This window comes from Dendrobates tinctorius, unplaced genomic scaffold, assembly GCF_039654945.1.
Source record: "Dendrobates tinctorius isolate UK_male_01 unplaced genomic scaffold, ASM3965494v1 ptg000084l, whole genome shotgun sequence".
In the NCBI taxonomy this organism is placed as follows: Eukaryota; Metazoa; Chordata; class Amphibia; order Anura; family Dendrobatidae; genus Dendrobates; species Dendrobates tinctorius.
Window position 1 is genome coordinate 668775 of NW_027361752.1, and position 16606 is coordinate 685380.

Consider the following 16606-nt stretch of genomic DNA (forward strand, 5'->3'; position numbering starts at 1 on the left):
TACCACCCGATGGCGTCCTCGGCTTCACTCACCGGCTGGTGGTGGAGCTAGTGCAGGACTGCCTGACCAAATACCACCAAGACCGTCTTACCTCAGAGTATCTGACAGATTTAACCCGGAACATAAGGACATTACTACAGCAGGCTGAAGAAAAATCTCAAGATGGAGATTTGGCTTTTGTTAAAGAACTGGCCGAAAAAGTCCTGTATGTGCTGGAAGGTCCGGCCCGCTCCCCGGAACGCCTGGAGACACCACAAGGCGAGTACAAAGATGGGGAAAATGTCCCCCTGGAATCCCCGGACCCTAACACGAGTCAGGCGGGGCTGAGCAGCGATCTGACCACAGAAACCCCTGAGCTGCCGGATCCTGAGAGTGTGATCTGTGAGATCCCGGAGATCCACGAGCCTGCCACTGAGACACCAGAAGGCGACGACAAAGACGGGGAAAATGTTCCCCCGGAATCCCCGGACCCTAATACGAGTCATCTGGGGCCAAGCAGCGATCTGACAACAGAAACCCCTGAGCTGCCGGATCCTGAGAGTGTGATATGTGAGATGCCAGAGATCCACGAGCCTGCCACTAACTTCATGGAATCATTGATCCCGGCGAGAAAGCCGCATATGAGCGACTTCGAGACATCCAAACTGATCAGCGGCGGATGTTTTGGCGCTGTCTACTTAGTGCAGCACAAATACTCACAGCAGATCTTCGCTATGAAGAAAATGGCGAAGAAGAACCTGGAAACTGAAAAACACGTGGAAGCGGCCTTTCTGGAGAGGGACATCATGACCTTCGCTGATTGTCCCTTTGTGGTCTCCATGCTCTGCTCCTTCCCTACTAGATCTCACCTGTGTATGGTCATGGAGTATGTTGGAGGTGGAGACTGTGGGTCCCTTCTAAGCACCAAGGGCCGTTTATCTATCCCCTTGGCCCGTCTGTACTTTGCAGAAACAGTTCTTGCTGTGGAATACCTGCACAGCTATGGTGTGGTGCACCGAGATCTGAAACCGTACAACCTACTGATTACAACTGCTGGGCATGTTAAAGTCGCCGATTTTGGACTTTCAAAAATTGGTGTCATGATACCAAAAACCAACAACTATAAGCAATCAGTGAAGGACATCTCCAGAGAGTTCAAGGACCTTGAGAATTGTGGTACCCTGAATTACATGGCCCCAGAGGTCATCCTAATGAAAGACTACGGAAGACCTGTTGACTGGTGGTCAATGGGGATCATCCTCCATGAATTTCTGGTTGGATCTTTACCATTTGATACGGATTTCATACCTGAGCTTAAAAGAATGATTGTCATGGGAAAAATACCTTGGAATTACAAATGCTGTCCACCCCGTGAGGCTAAGAACCTCATCACTGACCTGCTCAAAAAAAATCCTGAGCAAAGACTTGGGACAGGTGGAGCATTTGAGATTAAGGATCATCCATTCATGAAAAAAATAGATTTTGACAATCTTCTAAATCAGAAGCCGATGTATATTCCTCATCTTGTATCAAATGTGGACACCAGCCTCTTTATCAATCACGCTCATAGAGACATGCTTATGGTCTCAGAGAAAGAAGAGGACACAAGTGAGGACAAGGACCTTGACTTCCAAAATTTTACGTCATCCTCTGAAAGGCTTTCTAAACTCTGCACCATCGCTACCATCACGATGAACAATGAGAATTCAAAGTCCCATCCAGAGTGTACCCAAGCATCAGACATCGAGAAAAGAAAATCTGCAATAAATCCAAATGCAGAGCAAGAAAGCCCAGAAAATGTAAAAAAGGAGAAAAAGAGAAGAGGTTCCACCTTCCGCCGGATCTTATCATCATGCCGGCGTGGATTATCTAGGGCTGCCCGCGTGTTTACATGTTGTTGCCGCTCCCCTACGACATCTAAAAGACGGTAAACCTCCACATCCAGCGCCCTGAGGTCCAGCAGATCCACCATCACTGCTGGAGAAGTATAGAAGTGCAATTCCACAACAGTTTTTTTTATTTTTTTACCATGTTCACCAAATGCTAAATCTGACCTGCCATTATGATTCGCCAGGTCATTATGAGATGACAGATACCAAACATGTATAGATTGTTTTTTATTTACGTGGTGAAAAAAAATCCAAAGTTTAATAAAAAAAAAAAATTGCACCATTTTCTGAGATCCGTATCGTCTCCATTTTTTGGGATCTGGGGCTGGGTCAGGGCTTATATTTTGCGCGCCGAGCTGACGTTTTTAGTGATAGCATTTTAGGGTAGATACGATTTTATAATCACCCGTTGCTATGAACCAAAAAAACGTAATTTTGCGGTTTGGATTTTTTTCTCGTTACGTAGTTTACCAATCAGATTGCCTTTGTATTTGGATAAATTGGGAGTTTCTTAATGCAGCAATATGAAATATATGATCGCTTTTTTGTATTGTTTTATTTTGACTAGGGAAATATGAACTTTAAACTTTTTTTTATATTTTTTAAAACATTTTTTTTCCACTTTTGACTTGCTTCAATACAGTAGTCTCCATAGAAGACTTGAAGCTGCAATCATCTGATCGCTTGTGCTACGTATAGCCTTGCTATGTGTAGCAGAAATCATCATCTCCAGGGGCGTCCGTGGGTGTGGTTTGTGACACGCTTCCGGCACGCATGTGTTAAATGCCGCTGTCAGAGATTGACAGTGGCATTTAACATGTTAGCTGCCGCAGGTGGATCGCAATTTCAGCTATTAGGGGCACATGACAGTTGATCAAACCAGCTATCATGTGTCAGAAAAGATGTGGGCTCAGCGTCGGACTCGGAGCCCGTATCAAAGGAAGGGAGGCGACCTAAGATGTACTTATACGTGATAGGTCGTGAAGGGATAAGTAGAACAATATTTTATTTTTCAAAACTTATGTCTAAGTTCAGAAAAAAATGAATATAGGAGGTCAAAATGCAAAATATAAGGACAACAGAGGCCAACAGATTGGTGGAAGGGAGTGCTAAAAATTATTGGGAAAAGAGGTGCAAAATACTTGCCCCTGGAAATTGCAGCCCACAATACACCAGTAATTCTTGGCAGGTTCATTACAGAAAAATTAGTAATTAAAAAGTGCCACTAAAATCACTGGGCTGTCTAATACATGAAGGTGCTGAGCCCTCCAGAATGAAAGGTTTTTTCTTAATTTTCTCTCTGCCATTATATTTCAATGTCCCGGTCAAGACAGACTCAATAATTCCAGTTTATACAGTAAAGCCGAAAGCCGACACGTGAGCTACAGAAAATAGAAAGTCTAATCCTGTTACATTTGCTTTAATGACCAAAGTGAAATCTGCAATAGTTAAAGGGAATCTGTCAGTAGGATCAACCATCCTAAGCCGTCTATATAGGCTATAGGAAGCTGAGTAAAATGATATGTTTTTCTTAATATGTAAATGAGCTGTAAAGATCTATGGGGCGGATATAGATCTCCCTGAGAATCTGACTGTAAATAAAAGGGGGCATTTCCAGTGGAGACATGTAATGACTGACAGTCTGCTCTCCTGATCTACATGTCTCAGAGTTGGAACACCCTCTTTCATTTAAATAAGTTCTGGAAGAGGATTTTCAGGGAGGTCTGTATGGGGCCCATAGAAATTAACAGCTAATTTACATATTTAAAAACATTGTGGATTTCTCTAGAATAAGACATTGGAACACAGATATCCAAAGACATACCAAAAGGGAATTTAGATTGTGAGCCCCATCGGGGACAGTGATGATAATGTATGTAAAGCGCTGTGGAATATGGCTATACAGTTGTGGCCAAAAGTATTGACACCCCTGCAATTCTGTCAGATAATACTCAGTTTCTTCCTGAAAATGATTGCAAACACATTCTTTGGTATTATTATCTTCATTTAATTTGTCTTAAATGAAAAAACACAAAAGAGAATGAAGCAAAAAGCAAAACATTGATCATTTCACACAAAACTCCAAAAAAGGGCCAGACAAAAGTATTGGCACCCTCAGCCTAAAACTTGGTTGCACAACCTTTAGCCAAAATAACTGCGACCAACCGCTTCCGGTAACCATCAATGAGTTTATTACAATGCTCTGCTGGAATTTTAGACCATTCTTCCTTGGCAAACTGCTCCAGGACCCTGATATTAGAAGGGTGCCTTCTCCAAACTGCCATATTTAGATCTCTCCACAGGTGTTCTATGGGATTCAAGTCTGGACTCATTGCTGGTCACCTTTAGAAGTCTCCAGTGCTTTCTCAAACCATTTTCTAGTGCTTTTGGAAGTGTGTTTTGGGTCATTGTCCTGCTGGAAGACCCATGACCTCTGAGGGAGACCCAGCTTTCTCACACTGTGCCCTACATTATGCTGCAAAATTTGTTGGTAGTCTTCTGACTTCATAATGCCATGCACACGATCAAGCAGTCCAGTGCCAGAGGCAGCAAAGCAACCCCAAAACATCAGGGAACCTCCGCCATGTTTGACTGTAGGGACCGTGTTCTTTTCTTTGAATGCCTCTTTTTTCTCCTGTAAACTCTATGTTGATGCCTTTGCCCAAAAAGCTCTACTTTTGTCTCTTCTGACCAGAGAACATTCTTCCAAAACGCTTTAGGCTTTTTCAGTTAAGTTTTGGCAAACTCCAGCCTGGCTTTTTTATGTCTCGGGGTAAGAAGTGGGGTCTTCCTGGGTCTCCTACCATACAGTCCCTTTTCATTCACATGCCGACGGATAGTACGGGTTGACACTGTTGTACCCTCGGACTGCAGGACAGCTTGAACTTGTTTGGATGTTAGTTGAGGTTCTTTATCCAACATCTGCACAATCTTGCGTTGAAATCTCTTGTCAATTTTTCTTTTCCGTCCACATCTAGGGAGGTTAGCCACAGTGCCATGGGCTTTAAACTTCTTGATGACACTGCACGCGGTAGACACAGGAACATTCAGGGATTTGGAGATGGACTTGTAGCCTTGAGATTGCTCATGCTTCCTCTCAATTTGGTTTCTCAAGTCCTCAGACAGTTCTTTGGTCTTCTTTCTTTTCTCCATGCTCAATGTGGTACACACAAGGACACAGGACAGAGGTTGAGTCACCTTTAATCCATTTCAACTGGCTGCAAGTGTGATTTAGTTATTGTGGCGGCCGTTTGCGAATCTGGGCTGTAGTAGGAACAGCACCCCGAGTAACCCTGAGACCCTTAACCCCTATACAGGGATCTGGAATTGTAGCAAGGCCCAGGGGGTAGCTGTCTAGAGGAGCAGTGGACCAGAGCAGGACGGCCGCCAAGGGGTCAAAACTAAAACCCGTAATCAAGGTCAGGAGGCAGGAGTCGGAGGCCGGAGGGCAGCAGAGGCACGAAATCAGCAGACAGAAGGAGAGTCAAAAGTCCAGGCCAAGGTCAGTAAAAAAACAGGAGGGCAGCAAAGGTACAAAATCAGCAGGCAGAAGGAGAGTCAGGAATCCAAGCGAAGGTCAGCGTCAAAAAATCAGAAGAGAGGCGGAGGTACAAAAATGTCAGGCAATAGAATGGTCAGAAATCCAGGCTGAGGTCAGAGTTTTCACTATAGCAAATTACAAAGTAGCACGCAGGGGAACCAAGAATATATCCGGCGGCTTGCAAGACCAGTCCCAAGGTATTTGAGGGATCAGGTCATCCCTCACAGGATCCTGGACTGATGATGTAATTAGGGCCGCCCCCAGGACCAGGCCAGATGGAGATGCAGTAAGCCCTACATGACTGACAGAGGGGCAGAGCCTGCGCCCACCAGATGCCTGCGCAGGAGCCTCTTCTCTGTCACCACCCTCACCCTGGAGTGAACCACGGCGCCTCCCAGTGGCTGAGGCAGGAACAGCCGTCCCTGAGTCCGACAGCGACGTGACGGTCCGGCGCCTCCTAGTGGCCGAGACCGGAACCGCAGGCCCTGAGTCTGGCGGTGACGTGTCAGTCCGGCGCCTCCTAGTGGCCAAAGCCGGAATAGCAGGCCCTGAGTCTGGCGACGAGGTATCAGTCCAGCGCCTCCTAGTGGCCGAAGCCGGAACAGCAGGCCCTGAGTCTGGCGGCGACGTGACAGTTATTGTCAACACCTGTTAGGTGGCACAGGTAAGTTACAGGTGCTGTTAATTACACAAATTAGAGAAGCATCACATGATTTTTCGAACAGTGCCAATACTTTTGTCCACCCTCTTTTTTATGTTTGGTGTGGAATTATATCCAATTTGGCTTTAGGACAATTCTTTTTGTGTTTTTTTTTATTTAAGACAAATTAAATGAAGATAATAATACCAAAGAATTTGTGTTTGCAATCATTTTCAGGAAGAAACTGAGTATTATCTGACAGAATTGCAGGGGTGTCAATACTTTTGGCCATAACTGTATAGGCAAAAGCATAATAATAGTAATAATAGGTATTTTTTTCAGCTACCTATGACCTACATGTCCATACAGATGGCTTAAAAGAGGTTATCCTACTGACAGATTCCCTTTAAAAACAATACATTTGTGTCATCATTTAAAAAAAAACACTGATTTAGAGAAAATATTTTCTAATAATTACTTAAGAGAAAAGAATTCTCAACATAATCTTTGCCAACTTAAAATCCTTTTTCTGTATGTTAAGCTCTGTGTCCCAAGGCTGAATATTTCAGCTGAGTAAAGGAAAAAGACTGGGCCTTCATTGTAGCTCAATATGTCTGGAAGGGGGAACTATGCGGTCAGTTTCTACAGTAATACCAAAATATTTAAAAATTGCTACAAATATTATAATAGACTTCCTTCATGGAGAAATAACATTACCGAGTTGAAATGCTTCACATAATGAAATAGAAGAGATGAGAATTGCCGTGGATGGAACACAGGAAATGGAACACGTGGACAGAACACAGAGAATGGAACACGTGGCTGGAACAGAGAGAATGGAACATGTGGACGGAACACAGAGAATGGAACATGTGGATAGAACATAGAGAAAGGAACACGTGGACGAAACAAAAAGAATGGAACACGTGGATGGAACACCGAGAATGGAACACGTGGACAAAACACAGAGAATGGTCCACATGGACGGAACACAGAGAATGGACCACGTGGACGGAACAAAGAGAATGGAAAACGTAGATGGAACACCAGAGAATGGAACACGTGGACGGAACACAGAGAATGGAACACATGGACGGAACAAAGAGAATGGAACATGTGGACGGAACACAGAGAATGGAACACGTGGACAGAACATAGAGAATGGAACACGTGGACGGAACTAAGAGAATGGAACACGTGGATGGAACACAGAGAATGGAACAAGTGGACGGAACAAAGAGAATGGAACACGTAGATGGAACACCAGAGAATGGAACACGTGGACGGAACAAAAAGAATGGAACACGTGGACAGAACACAGAGAATGGAACACGTGGACGGAACAAAGAGAATGGACCACGTGGACAGAACATAGAGAATGGACCACGTGGACAGAACATAGAGAATGGAACACATGGACGGAACAAAAAGAATGGAACACGTGGACTGAACACAGAGAATGGAACACGTGGACGGAACACAGAGAATGGACCATGTGGACGGAACAAAGAGAATGGAACATGTGGATGGAACACAGAGAATGGACCACGTGGACAGAACATAGAGAATGGAACACGTGGACGAAACAAAAAGAATGGAACATGTGGATGGAACACAGAATGGAACACGTGGACAGAACACAGAGAATGGACCACGTAGACGGAACACAGAGAATGGACCACGTGGACGGAACATAGAGAATAGAAAACGTAGACGGAACACCAGAGAATGGAACACGTGGATGGAACAAAGAGAATGGAACATGTGGACGAAACAAGGAGAATGGAACATGTGGACAGAACACAGAGAATGGAACATATGGACAGAACATAGAGAATGGAATACGTGGACGGAACAAAAAGAATGGAACATGTGGATGGAACAAAGAGAATGGAGCACGTGGACGGAACAAAGAGAATGGAACACGTGGACATAACAAAGAGAATGGAACACGTGGACGGAACACAGAATGGAACACGTGGATGGAACAAAAAGAATGGAACACACAGACGGAACACCAGAGAATGGAACACGTGGACGAACACAGAGAATGGAACACGTGGATGGAACACCAGAGAATGGAACACGTGGACGGAACAAAGAGAATGGAACATGTGGACAGAACACAGAGAATGGAACACGAGGACGGAACAAAGAGAATGGAACATGTGGCTGGAACACAGAGAATGGACCACGTGGACAGAACATAGAGAATGGAACACGTGGACGAAACAAAAAGAATGGAACACGTGGACAGAACACAGAGAATGGAACATGTGGACAGAACACAGAGAATGGACCATGTGGACGGAACAAAGAGAATGGAAACGTAGACGGAACACCAGAGAATGGAACACGTGGACGGAACACAGAGAATGGAACACGTGGACAGAACACAGAGAATGGAACATGTGGACGGAACAAAGTGAATGGAACGTGTGGATGGAACACAGATGATGGAACATGTGGACAGAACATAGAGAATGGAACACGTGGACGGAACAAAAAGAATGGAACACATGGACGAACACAAAGAATGGAACACGTGGATGGAACTAAGAGAATGAAACACATGGACAAAACACAGAGATTGGATCACGTGGACGGAACACAGAAAATGGAACACGTGGACGGAACACAGAGAATGGAACACGTGGATGGAAGACAGAGAATGGAACACGTGGATGGAACACAGAGAACCGCCTGGAAGTTTTACTGATTTTCTGGTTTACTCTTGAGACTCAATGGGGGATATTCATTAAAAGTAAATTCACCATATTTACAAGCAGAGTTTATTATCCCCTAATTGGGTAGTAAAATGCATGGGAAATTCATTGTGCATGATGAAGGAGACTTCTCTGAAGCTGTGCATTAATCCTCCGCTTTAATGACAACAACAAAAAAGCTTTTCTTCCAGTATGTATATCAAATAATTTACTCATCAATTAGAAACTGCAGGTTTTAGGCCGGGGTCACACTGGCGAGGAATACGGACGAGTGAGAGGCGCTAAAAGCACGCATTAGACACGGACCAATGATTCTCTATGGGGTCCCTCGCACCAGCCGTATATTTCTCATCCGTATTCTACGCTCCGTGCCAATCGCAGCATGCTGCGATTGTCAGCGTACTACGGCCGTAGTACGCCAATGCAAGTCTATGGGTGAGCAAAAAATACGAATTACACACGGACCACACATGTGACCTGCGAGAAATACGCACCAGGTGTCTTTTAGCAAAGCCGGCAATTCAGTGCGCTATACAGTAAACTCACCCTGACAGGTTTAATAAAGAAACGAAAGAATAGATATAGACACATAGAATACATAGAATAGATATAGACACATAGAATGCATGTATATATATATATATATATATACATGCATTCTATGTGTCTATATCTATTCTTTCATTTCTTTATTAAAACTGTCATAGGGCTCCATTATATGTCCATTTTGCAAGCCTGCAAGAAAATCTCGCCATACGGATGCTTACATGCGCAAAATACGCGACCACACCTTGATTACGGATGACATACGGAGCACTATTTAGGGGTCTGTCATCCGTATTACGCATGTAAAATACTGACCGTATTTTGCGTCGGTTAGTGTGACCCCGGCCTTATTGTTTTTTTTCCTATGGAAGCTACATAATAAAGTCAAGCAAAAGAAAAAAAGGGGCAGCCATTGTGATCTATTTTTTTCCCCTCAAATAAAATAACAGTAAGTGCCCCATAAAATGGTGCATAGGAGAAGCTCAGTTGATTGCTCCATTTCTGTAAAATTGGCTACAAATATAAACAGCCTTTGAGTAAAATCACAAATCTTAAGTCTGCTCTGTATCCTTACATCTCACACACTGAGAAACCTAGGCTATGGTGAGGCGCAGTCCTTTTCTGCTGTGCTGCTCCCTGGTAATGATTGAGCAACTCATACAGGAAGAAGAAGTACACGCCCCCAGTGAAAAGTAATTGATAACACCCACTTGGACTTACCATTTTCTTTTTGATTTAATATGTGCCAATACTTTGCTAATATCGCCGTAACTGAGAGGCAAAATTGCATAATGTGTCCAGTTAAAGAAGTTGTCTTCTACCTGGGCAACTTCTCCTCATACCCCATGCTTAGCCCCGATAAAATAAAAAAGCTTATACTCACCTCCCATGCCAGCACCGTTCTCTAGGGTTCCTGTGCTGTTTTGACACGTGACTCCAGTGCCCAATCAGCGCTGACATCACTGTCTCTGCCTCCTGTTGAATTGAACATGAAGAGCAAGTGAGAAAGCAGCTGGAGTCCCAACTTCCTCTTCATGTTTGATTTGTCCTAAGGCGGGCACAGCGATGCCGGATCAGATTGGGTGCTGGAGGCACGTGTCACAACAACCACAGAAGAACTCCAGGACCGCAAGTGCTGACACCACGGGAAGAGCGCCACCGAGGGAGGTGAGTAAAGTTTTTTTTATTTAATTGGGGCCAAACATCAAGAAGGGGTTGCCCAAGTAGTGGACAGCCCTCTAACCATGACAAATTTTGGGTGCTGGAGGCACGTGTCACAACAACCGCAGAAGAACTCCAGGACCGCGAGTGCTGACACAGTGGGAACGGCGCCACTGAGGAAGGCGAGTAAAGTTTTTTTTAATGAATCGGGGGCAAACATCAAGAAAGGGGTTGTCCAAGTAGTGGACAGCCTCCTAACCATGATAAATTTGGTTAAAAGGTCCACTTTAATCCAACAAAAATGTTTTGAAAATATCCAGTCAACCCCTTTTTCCATCTTCAGGGGGACGAGGCAGGGCTGTCCTCTGTCACCTTTGTTGTTCAATATTGCCCTTGATCCCTTACTAAGATATCTGGAGATGATCCCTTCCTTTGGGGGCATAGGGGTCGGTCACAATACACTTAAAACGTTGGCATTTGCTGATGATATCTTACTCATGATATCCAATCCTAAGGAATCCATTTCCTCTATAATGGACGCCTTTAATGAATTTGGAGCAGTTTCGGGATTTCGTATAAACTTTAATAAATCTCATGCTTTAGCTATTTTTAAAATTGCTCAGAAACGGTGGCCGTTCCCTTTTTCTTTTCAGTGGAGGAGAAATTCTTTACCTTATCTTGGCGTTGACCTAACATCAAATCCTCATGATATCTATAAATTAAATGTTCAGCCTCTTATTTCTGTAGTTATACAAGAAATTCAATCCTGGAAATCCCTTAAATTATCCTTTGCAGGTAAAGCCCATCTAATTTATATGATCTCTTTCCCTAAAATACTCTTTCCTTTACAGACGCTCCCGGTTCTACTTTCTAAAGCTGATGATAGGCTACTGACACGAGCCTTCTGCCTATTTATTTGGGGCTCGGAAGGGGGCTCTAGAATTAGTGTTTTTAAGCTACAGCAAACCAAATCTTTGGGTGGACTTAATCTCCCAAATTTACACCTCTACAGTATAGAGGCTGCTTTTCGCCATTCCCTTGATTGGATATACGCCTTTAATCGCTTCACTAATACCCCAATAGATGAGGCCATGTGTAGACCCTTCAGCCTCCCAGCATTAAAGCCTTCTATACATTGGTCAGACTCTTCACCAGGCCCTGGAAAATGGGTTGCTCAATTAACGAACTGTTGGGTAAATGACCTTTTGAAAGCCACTCTGCGTATTAACTCTAAATTACCATATGACAGTTACATAACCATGTCTCTTATGATATTTCATAGAGCATACATCTCCCCGGAGGTCCAGTCTAAAATGTCCCCCTCAGGGGACTATCCCTGCCCTAAATGCTTACACTCTCCAGCTGATATTTTCCATTGTCTTTGGAACTGCCCAAAAATAAGGGAGGTGTGGGATACACTTCTGCAACATCTCATCTACACTTTTGACATATCTATCTCTCTCTCCCCAGAGTGGGCCATATTTAATATTCTCGCACAGGACCAGTTGGTGAGGCTTTCTGTCCAGCAGCGCCCCATCTTGTTCATATGGGCGGCAGCCACACGTAAAAGCATTCTCCTTTTGTGAGCACAGGATGCAACACCTTCTTTAAGCTTAATTGCTACAAAAGTAACATATCTCTTCAAAATGGATTGGATAGAGGCCTTACTTAATAAAGAGGGACGCTTTTTTTTTCACATGGTCCTCTTTTATCAATACTCAGACATCTTCCACAAGCCAGGCGATACATAGTTGTTTCCAGCTCACCAACTGGTATATGAGAGAGCAGCTTGCCAGTAATATCCCTGTTAGACTGGATTGAAATTGTGTTACGAAGTTATGGAGTTTGCCTGGGGGAGGGGTGGGGGTTTTTATAGTTGAAAAAATGCCGTCTAATGTTAATAATATTGCATAAATGTTCTTCTGTTATGTTATTGGACATTATATGTATATTTTGCATTACACTCAATAAAGACGGTTTAAAAAAAAAAATGTTTGCAAACAGATGGTCGGCCATTATGACATCACTGATGGTCGGCCATTATGACATCACTGATGGTCGGCCATTATGATATCACAGATGGTCGACCATTATGACATCACTGATGGTCGTCCATTATGACATCACAGATGGTCGGCCATTATGATATCACAGATGGTCGACCATTATGACATCACCGCTCGCAGTTACTTATGCTGTGTACACAGGATTCCTGCTGCCATTTTGGCTCCCTAGTGACTGAGTGCATTTGCAATTTTTCGCTATGGCTGAATTTCTTCTAGACAAGCTTCAGGTAGAAGGATTATTGGAGATTATTTACACCCATTGCTCTGACATTAAGCTTCTACCACCCGATGGCGTCCTCGGCTTCACTCACCGGCTGGTGGTGGAGCTAGTGCAGGACTGCCTGACCAAATACCACCAAGACCGTCTTACCTCAGAGTATCTGACGGATTTAACCCGGAACATCAGGACATTACTACAGCAGGCTGAAGAAAGATCTCAAGATGGAGATTTGGCTTTTGTTAAAGAACTGGCCGAAAAAGTCCTGTATGTGCTGGAAGGTCCGGCCCGCTCCCCGGAATGCCTGGAGACACCACAAGGCGAGTACAAAGACAGGGAAAATGTCCCCCCGGACCCTAACACGAGTCAGGCGGGGCTGAGCAGCGATCTGACCACAGAAACCCCTGAGCTGCCGTATCCTGAGAGTGTGATCTGTGAGATCCTGGAGATCCACGAGCCTGCCACTGAGACACCAGAAGGCGACGACAAAGACGGGGAAAATGTTCCCCCGGAATCCCCGGACCCTAATACGAGTCATCCGGGGCCAAGCAGCGATCTGACAACAGAAACCCCTGAGCTGCCAGATCCTGAGAGTGTGATCTGTGAGATGCCAGAGATCCACGAGCCTGCCACTAACTTGATGGAATCATTGATCCCGGCGAGAAAGCCGCATATGAGCGACTTTGAGACATCCAAACTGATCAGCGGCGGATGTTTTGGGGCTGTCTACTTAGTGCAGCACAAATACTCACAGCAGATCTTCGCTATGAAGAAAATGGCGAAGAAGAACCTGGAAACTGAAAAACACGTGGAAGCGGCCTTTCTGGAGAGGGACATCATGACCTTCGCTGATTGTCCCTTTGTGGTCTCCATGCTCTGCTCCTTCCCTACTAGATCTCACCTGTGTATGGTCATGGAGTATGTTGGAGGTGGAGACTGTGGGTCCCTTCTAAGCACCAGGGGCCGTTTATCTATCCCCTTGGCCCGTCTGTACTTTGCAGAAACAGTTCTTGCTGTGGAATACCTGCACAGCTATGGTGTGGTGCACCGAGACCTAAAACCGTACAACCTACTGATTACAACTGCTGGGCACATTAAAGTCGCTGATTTTGGGCTTTCAAAAATTGGTGTCATGATACCAAAAACCAACAACTATAAGCAATCAGTGAAGGACATCTCCAGAGAGTTCAAGGACCTTGAGAATTGTGGTACCCTGAATTACATGGCCCCAGAGGTCATCCTAATGAAAGACTACGGAAGACCTGTTGACTGGTGGTCAATGGGGATCATTCTCTATGAATTTCTGGTGGGATCTTTACCATTTGATACGGATTTCATACCTGAGCTTAAAAGAATGATTGTCATGGGAAAAATACCTTGGAATTACAAACGCTGTCCACCCCGTGAGGCTAAGAACCTCATCACTGACCTGCTCAAAAAAAATCCTGAGCAAAGACTTGGGACAGGTGGAGCATTTAAGATTAAGGATCATCCGTTCATGAAAAAAATAGATTTTGACAATCTTCTAAATCAGAAGCCGATGTATATTCCTCATCTTGTGTCAGATGTGGACACCAGCCTCTTTATCAATCACGCTCATAGAGACATGCTTATGGTCTCAGAGAATGAAGAGGACACAAGTGAGGACAAGGACCTTGACTTCCAAAATTTTACGTCATCCTCTGAAAGGCTTTCTAAACTCTGCACCATCGCTACCATCACGATGAACAATGAGAATTCAAAGTCCCATCCAGAGTGTACCCAAGCATCAGACATCGAGAAAAGAAAATCTGCAATAAATCCAAATGCAGAGCAAGAAAGCCCAGAGAATGTAAAAAAGGAGAAAAAGAGAAGAGGTTCCACCTTCCGCCGGATCTTATCATCCTGCCGGCGTGGATTATCCAGGGCTGCCCACGTGTTTACATGTTGTTGCCGCTCCCCTACAGATATTTAAAAGACGGTAAACCTCCACATCCAGCGCCCTGAGGTCCAGCAGATCCACCATCACTGCTGGAGAAGTATAGAAGTGCAATTCCACAACAGTTTTTTTTATTTTTTTACCATGTTCACCAAATGCTAAATCTGACCTGCCATTATGATTCGCCAGGTCATTATCAGATGACAGATACCAAACTTGTATAGATTGTTTTTTATTTACGTGGTGAAAAAAAATCCAAAGTTTAATAAAAAAAAAAATTGCACCATTTTCTGAGATCCATATCGTCTCCATTTTTTGGGATCTGGGGCTGGGTCAGGGCTTATATTTTGCGCGCCGAGCTGACGTTTTTAGTGATAGCATTTTAGGGTAGATACGATTTTATCACCTGTTGCTATGAACAAAAAAACGTAATTTTGCGGTTTGGATTTTTTACTCGTTATGTAGTTTACCAATCAGATTGCCTTTGTATTTGGATAAATTGGGAGTTTCTTAATGCAGCAATATGAAATATATGATCGTTTTTTTGTATTGTTTTATTTTGACTAGGGAAATATGAACTTTAAACTTAATTTTATATTTTTTAAAACATTTTTTTTCCACTTTTGACTTCCTTCAATACAGTAGTCTCCATAGAAGACTTGAAGCTGCAATCATCTGATCACTTGTGCTACGTATAGCCTTGCTATGTGTAGCAGAAATCATCATCTCCAGGGGCGTCCGTGGGTGTGGTTTGTGACACGCTTCCGGCACGCATGTGTTAAATGCCGCTGTCAGAGATTGACAGTGGCATTTAACATGTTAGCAGCCGCAGGTGGATCGCAATTTCAGCTGTTAGGGGCACATGACAGTTGATCAAACCAGCTATCATGTGTCAGAAAAGATGCGGGCTCAGCGTCGGACTCGGAGCCCGTATCAAAGGGAGGGAGGCGACTTATACGTGATAGGTTGTGAAGGAATAAGTAGAACAATATTTTATTTTTCAAAGCTTATGTCTAAGTTCAGAAAAAAAAAGAATATAGGAGGTCAAAATGCAAAATATAAGGACAACAGAGCCCAACAGATTGGTGGATGGGAGTGCTAAAAATTATTGGGTAAGGAGGTGTAAAATACTTGCCCCTGGAAATTGCAGCCCACAATACACCAGTAATTCTTGGCAGGTTCATTACAGAAAAATTATTAATTAAAAAGTGCCACTAAAATCACTGGGCTGTGTAATACATGAAGGTGCCGAGCCCTCCAGAATGAAAGGTTTTTTCTTAATTTTCTCTCTGCCATTATATTTCAATGTCCCAGTCAAGACAGACTCAATTATTCCAATTTATACCGTAAAGCCGAAAGCCGACACGTGAGCTACAGAAAATAGAAAGTCTCATCCTGTTACATCTGCTTTAATGGCCAAAGTGAAAACTGCAATAGTTAAAGGGAATCTGTCAGTAGGATCAACCATCCTAAGCCGTCTATATAGGTTATAGGAAGCGGAGTAAAATGATATGTTTTTCTTAATATGTAAATGAGCTGTTAAGATCTATGGTCCGGATATAGATCTCCCTGAGCATCTGCATCCAAGGCTTACTGTAAATAAAAGGGGGCGTTTCCAGTGGAGACATGTAATGACAGACAGTCTGCTCTCCTGATCTACATGTCTCAGAGTGGCAACACCCTCTTTCATTTAAATAAGCTCTGGAAGAGGATTTTCAGGGAGGTCTGTATGGGGTCCATAGAAATTAACAGCTAATTTACATATTAAAAAAAAATTGTGGATTTCTCTAGAATATGACATCGGAACACAGATATCCAAAGACATACCAAAAGGCAATTTAGATTGTGGACCCCATCGGGGGCAGTGATGATAATGTATGTAAAGCGCTGTGGAATATGGCTATATAGGTAAAAGCATAATAA

The 16606-nt window shown here is 43.7% G+C and overlaps 1 protein-coding gene and 2 pseudogenes across 1 annotated transcript in view; all 3 read left to right on the forward strand.

The window, feature by feature from the left end:
• The window catches only part of LOC141097307 (cell cycle control protein 50C-like), a 132495-nt gene that overhangs the window by 57580 nt on the left and 58309 nt on the right, over positions 1 to 16606 (forward strand). The gene's annotated exons all lie outside the window — the stretch shown is intronic.
• On the forward strand, positions 555 to 2453 carry LOC141097263 (microtubule-associated serine/threonine-protein kinase 3 pseudogene; annotated as a pseudogene).
• Positions 13373 to 14729, forward strand: LOC141097264 (microtubule-associated serine/threonine-protein kinase 3 pseudogene; annotated as a pseudogene).